This window comes from Amblyomma americanum, chromosome 1 (genome assembly GCF_052857255.1).
Source record: "Amblyomma americanum isolate KBUSLIRL-KWMA chromosome 1, ASM5285725v1, whole genome shotgun sequence".
Lineage (NCBI taxonomy): Eukaryota > Metazoa > Arthropoda > Arachnida > Ixodida > Ixodidae > Amblyomma > Amblyomma americanum.
In genome coordinates, this window is record NC_135497.1 from 329,334,145 (window position 1) to 329,340,869 (window position 6,725).

The 6,725-nt window shown below is 42.5% G+C and overlaps 1 long non-coding RNA gene across 1 annotated transcript; it reads left to right on the forward strand.

Moving 5' to 3' along the window:
• The first annotated feature begins 841 nt into the window (after window positions 1-841).
• Window positions 842-5,157, forward strand: LOC144099301 (uncharacterized). The gene is made up of 3 exons (XR_013307370.1): window positions 842-858; window positions 4,890-4,996; window positions 5,126-5,157. It is a non-coding gene; the product is annotated as an uncharacterized LOC144099301 (long non-coding RNA).
• The last annotated feature ends 1,568 nt before the right edge of the window (window positions 5,158-6,725 follow it).

Genomic DNA, 6,725 nt, shown 5'->3' on the forward strand with positions numbered 1-6,725 from the left:
TGATGCAGCAGCAGTTCATCATTGCTGTTGGCCAGTGCTGAATTTTTTGACGTGGTAAACGGAATCATCCACCGAAACGCGCGTCGACTGTTACTCGCCAGATTCTTGGAGTCCCACGAGGGAGAGCAGCTTTTTCGTCGGCTTCAAGTCTCCTCTTTCGTGCAGGGCCACTGGCATTGTAACGCACATTCTGCATGATCGTTTTACTACGCACCGATGCCGCACGGGCCAGCGAGCTGTTGTATGTACACTCCAATGCAGCGTTCCGGCCACACACATACACACACACATACTAAAGACACACAACGCGCAGGACGCACGCAGCGAACACGGTAGAACAAAAACCCATTCCATAGCGCCTGTTCATTCAACTCCACACTGCGCTAACTGCGCACATGTTTCCGACTGCGGGCTCGGCTAGCGCTTCGACTTCGCCATGGCTAGCCATGGCCAAGCTGCGCTGCCACTTGTGGTAAAAACGTTCATGCAACGAAAAGAAAAAACAATATATCAAACGATTCAGGTTGTCAGCTAAAAAAGCTACCGTAAAATTAAATACACCTTATATGTTTTTGCCGTTGTGTGCCTTTGCGACATCAGCGACGTGAGCTTGAGCGCGAATACGCGAATGGCGCTATGAATTTCCCGTGTAGCTCCGTAAATTGCAAATGGCGTGGCTGCGTCGCTAACCTTTAGACATGCTTGCAGAGGTAGTCGGTGCGAACAGTTGAAAGTTCAATCGACTGGAATTGCTCAAGGAAAGTCAGCGGCACTGCATTTTTATTGTTTCTGTGCATTGCGACTGACTTTGGCGGTAGCCACTCGGCAACGTCTCCGGTTTGGCGAACTTGTGAGAAGGTGAGCCTTTTGTTCTCAAATTTTGAAAGCGGTTTTTTGTTTGTATTGTAACCCTGCGTCTCGTGTCGCATGTTATGTTCACGATAACCTCAGTACAACGTGCATGCGCTTTCTGTCTCTATTTAGAGTAATATTGGTCGATCAGCGTAAACTTTTAGATTCAATTAAGCACGAACTGTCCATGTTGGTACTGCGTGTCGAATGTGTTTTGAGATGATTCTGAGCGGGAGATGGTGTTCTGATAATATGTGTACTACCAGATATAGTCTAGAGATTTGAAACCATTTATCACACTGAAACAAAGTTGGAAAACTGTTTTGTGTTCATGCATCTGCTGTCCTTAAACTTGACTTTTCGGCAATCATTCGCATGGCTCCTTTGGATCTGGAAAATTGACTACTGTTGCTAGGGGTGCCTGGTAGCAGAGCTCCTGGGGACGCCCAGTGGGTCATTTGTTTGTCCAAGTGCCCAGTACCAAAGGCACCATTCCTGACATTTTTTCCCAGTCCGTTAACCTCATATTCATTGCAAAGATTACAGTATGTAATCAGGTAGTAAAAAAATTGGTAACTTCTGCATATTTCAGAACAGTTCAGAGAAATGCACATGCAGCATCAGTATTCTCTCGGTAGAATTTCTGAGACCTGGATTCATTTCTTCTAGGACTGTGGCAAGCAGTAGGTCAACTGTACATAAATTTATTTTCCTCTGGTGCAAAGTAAAGAGTGCAAACGTCATAAGACAAGTCTCTAGTCTGTTTCATTCTCACTGCATTTGGCCAAAGCATAATATGAAATGCTGTATGTTTTATGCCCTAGTTTCCTTTACTTTGAGCAGTAGATATTGACAGTGAATAGCAAGGCAACTCCACTCGCTGACGGTTTTGCCTTCGGCAGCAAAACAGGGAATACCTTACCCCATGTGTTATCTCGACAGACTCAAAACTGCGATGGACAGCTGCGTCCACAGCTGCTATCACCTCCCAAGTGCATGCGCTCGTAAGACACATAATAACTGGATTGCCATTAACATAGCCTTGCTCATTGCAGTTGCCGATAAACACCTCATAAGTGGTACTATTATGCACTCTTTTCTTTGGCACTATGTATGAGCTTCTGTTCTCGCACTTTCTAGAAATAATGCATGCAGTTTTGAAGTGCGAAAAGGGAATTTACGTGTAACTATATTGTCATGTCAGTATGTTACAGCCAAATTGTACATTGATGTCAGTGCTGGTGGTTTCTTTTCATTATTTTAGGAGAATGGTATAATTTTACCTATAGCAAATAATAGCCCTCACTAATTAGCTGATTTTGTCATGTCCAGTATTTTGATATGCTAAGCCACCAAAGCATGATTCAGAATGTTGTCAGAACTAAAGGCACTGAGTCTTTCGTGTCAGTAAAAAATGTGCTTTATACCCCTGTCACATGGCATTCCTCGAAGGCCTTTCCAGCAAAGGCACCATTTTTCACCAAAGGAGCGAAAGCTTAAAGGAGCAGCGATGCAGCTACACGGTGCAGCCCAAAGGTGAAAGTCGTTCAGGCTTAGCACCCGCTGCTATACTCGAGGTGGCTGAAGTGAGTGTTCTAAAATTAAAGTGGTGTATTCTGTTCATTCGTTGAGCTTTGACAATTTTTTTATTCTGATTGCTTCCTTAAAAGTACTGCAACTGCTACTCTCATCAGCAGGAGCAGGTTTTGTACGTGTATTGCCTTGGCCACCATGGGCGCTCGGTGTTGCCGCAACACTTTCACTGTCTTGAAATTTGAACATAAAACATAAACACCCGTACAAAAACCAAAGCCAGACACACCTTTCGTATTTGAAAAAAAATGTTTTCAAACATTATTAGCTTATCTATTTTTTTTATTTCTTTCACTTTTTGACTTTGGATGGTACTGCGATCACAGCTTCTCGAATGCCGCGTCTTCGGGCTCCGAAGGTCTCGGTTGAGCGCCTTCGCCTCCAAGGCCCTTAGCGACAAAGGCGCAACATTTGTACCGGGTAGCTGCACTCCTTACGCCTTTGGGTATGATTCTCAAAGGCCTTTGCGGTGCCCGTGTGACAGGGGTATTAGTGTGGTATGGCTGCTTGAACACCTGTCCCTGGTATCTCACAAACTGAATAAGGAAGGGAAAAGCCTCAGGGTGCTTGCCGACGTTTTGACAAGAGGACTTGTCTTTGTCTGGCAAAGTGTTCATCATTGGTGGGGTTTAAATAAGGTTTTCACTTCGAGGCGAAAGGCCTGTTGTGTGGGACGAGGGTGCGATATGGGAAGGGCGTTACGATGGGGAGCGTGAACCTTGACCAGGCATGATAGCTGCTAAAGAAGATTAACCGGTTGACCTGCAAAACTGTGAAAACAAAAAAGCCCAATTCAGTAGAAACGAATCTCGGGGTATGGAGTGTGGATAGTGGGCTTGAATGGCTTTATGTCCAGCCGCAACAGGTGGCTTGGTATGGCTGGCTGCCTTTTCCTGAAAAACTAGGATAAAGGAATTAAGCAGCATGGCAGAATAAAATACCAGGGGGGGGGGGGGCAAAATAATTTGAAGGAAAAAGAGAAAATGAGGGCAGGTTCGGAGAAAAGGCAAAAAGAAGGGGGAGGAGTATGGCAGCCAAGGTTCCGAGAAGTGATGTCAGGAGGTGCAGGGCGTAAGGTGAAAGTATAACGATAAATTAAAGAAAGCAGGAAAGGAGGGGGAAATTATGGGTTGGGAAACCTCTGACCATGTGCAAGGCCTTTTCAAATAATTATGCCAATTCCAGAATGTACAGAGCTGGCCACATTTAGTGCAAACATGTGAGCGCATGGCCGCACTCTTTAGAGGTCCACTGTGTGCGGCGCAGCCACTCATCGCTGCAAAATGGCGCAAGAGGAGATGCACCTGGATGTGGTGCTTCGTGTCATGTTACACTTCGATGTGTGGCAATGTCAGACACAGTGGCCCAAAGAGCACAGCCATGTGCTCGCGTGTTCGCAATAAGAGTGGACAACCCTGTACTTGATTCTAAGTTTCCTCTGTATATGTTGACCCCAGACGAAAACAAGTTGTCTTGTTGAAACGGCAAGCACCCTGAGATTTTTCCTTCCCTTGTTCACTTTTTGAGTGTCAAGAAACCATCTGCCTACTCTCTCTGTACCATACACTCCACACCTTGTACGGTTATCTTTGTATGTATACACCAGTGATAAATCATGAAGGAAATCAAGGGATTTGTATTTGTATTGCTTAACACTTACTTTAAAGCTATATCATGAGGGTATAGTTGAAAATGTGCTACGGGGGCTTGGTTGTGTGTCGGGACTGGTTTCTCTTTATCAGGGCTACTTGACAGCCACCATGAAACGCAGGCTTTTGAAAAGTCGTTCCTAAAATAAAAGAGCGTTTCCACTGTTACAATGGAAATGTTATTTGCTAAAAACTTCAATCATTGCAGTTCAGGGATTGATATTTTTCAAATAACTAACCTGAAGTTCAAAACCTGCAGAAGGAACTATGTAACTTCTTTCCTGCCTTAAAAACCCAGTACTTATTTGCCAGTTTCAGCAAGCAGAGGTCTGTTTCATGGCACATACTTTCCACTACCTTGCATGAAAATTGTGCAGTACAGGCCCACCATAAAACTAGGGGCATAGTATACTGCTTGTATGCAACTACTTTGGCGTTAGAGCATGCATAGCATGGTCTTAAAGTTATTCTTTTCATTTGCAACTGGTTCATAAAAGGCCTATTCTGGCAAAAGGCATTTAGCAAAATTATCTTCCTCTGAATGCTTCTAAGGATAAGTTTTGCTCATTCAGGAAAATATATATTGACAATATCTCTTAAAGGCATGATTGTCCATATTAGCTCTTGTTACCTCACAGTATTTAGTTTTGTGCCTCCAGCATCACTGACTTGCATCATATGTTAAATAGAGTAGTAAAAAGCTTGCTGTTAGTTTAAACCACAACTCATGATGGGGCTGTGCACTTTTTGTTGTGTTACATGAAATATACTTATTTATGAAACAATTTCTTTCAGCTGCACCTCACATGATTCAAATTCCACCAGAAGAAAGGCTGCAACACAACATTGCTCACCATCTGTTGCTTTCCCAGCACATAACATGCCATAACAGCACATAGCAGGTAAGATGTGAACAAAAACAGTGCATGTATATGTTCCACACATGCATTTTGTGTACTACCTACACTATGATATGATTAACTATGTCATGTAAGAGAGAGCACACAAATCATTTTTTGTATATATTGCAGCATGGTTATTTCAAGTTTTAAACTGGCCATTGAAATGCTTATTGTATCACCGCTGGTTACCCGGTGGCACTGGGGATCGAACTCCGCACCTCCTGCTTGCGAGGCAGATGCTCGGACCACTAGGCCACTCCTGCAGTCCCCCCACTGATGTTGCTAACACCAGGTACTGTTAAAGCCCCGGTATGTATGTTAAATGCATTTTAGAAAACCATTCACTTCCAAAGTACCATTTCATCTTTATAGCAAAACCACAGTTCGCCTAGCTAGACAAACCTGCTGCATACAAGCCAGCAGAAGGGTTGCACGTACATGCTTCATTAGGAAAACATAAAAATCAAGCAGAGCCTGCCCTTCATGGTGCATTATACCCTGATTTTGAGCAATGATCAAGATAGGCAGATGGTCATTTCATTGAACACTTGCATGATACATTCGTAGAATCGAAAGGACAAGTACTATTGCAAAATCTTCAAACAGTGTTTATTCTCAGAGAAAACATATCATGAAAAAAGTGTTGGATTAGTTATGGTGCACCTTGTATGGGGAAAGGGGCTCCCACTTTGTGAAAGGCTTAATTTTGGAATAACGACAGCGTTTAGACTAGTTGGGTTACCATGTTTAGATAGTGGATGTGCTCAAAAAGACACTGGAAGTAAGCGCACTGTGTGGAAATCTCTTTCTGTATCCTTGTCTTTTTGAGCGCTTTCACGATCTAAACTTAATTTTGCAAGAGAGCAAGGAAAACAAATATTTAAATTCTGATAATTAAGGATAAAAGATCATGTTTCATTGTGTTGCTTAAAGTGTACATTGTATCGCTATTGCTGTATTGCAGCACTTCTGTCGTGGCCTTGCATTGCAGCTTTTTGAATTTTGTTTATATAATAGGCAGTCCTTTTTTTCATTCGATTGCAACACTTTAGGAGTTACTACAGAGTTGCGTGGTAGCGAACTCTCAGATTAACGGTTTGCATTATTACGCCAGCATAACTTGCTAAGTGTTTCACTGCAGTCTTGTTACTAGAACAGCCTCTTGAAAGTATTCAGCCTGGTGGTCATTGAGGGTTACTGTTCACATATCAAAATGCCGGATCAGCTGTATACTCTTTACAGCTACCAGAACTATGGTACATTTCATGACATGCTGGCTGAAGAGTGCTGGAGCACCAGACTGGGGATTTGGATGAAGCAATTTTCAAATGTGTGCTCGGTATCACGCTGTTTTGTTCCAGTTGTGGAGAGGCTTTCTTTTCATATTTGTTCTGTCAAACATTTAAATTTTGGGCAATATGTTGTTGCCTTTATCTTGTGTTCTCTTTGTTGTTGAGGTTTAGTATTTTTGGCACAAGCACTCCACTCTATTACTTTTCAGTATAATTTAAAATTTGTAGGGCACGTCATGAAGAATAAAACTTCTACTTGAATAATCTGCATGTGTTTATGTTTTCATTGTTGATATAAAAACTTAGTTGAGACAGCTTGTATTTTAGCTCTGGCTAGAATTTTTAGGAGAGCCTCAGTAACATAATCACATGACAAACACAAACTCGGTATTATTGTTTGTGCAATGAAAAAGTTTTAAAATATTTATTAACAGCTG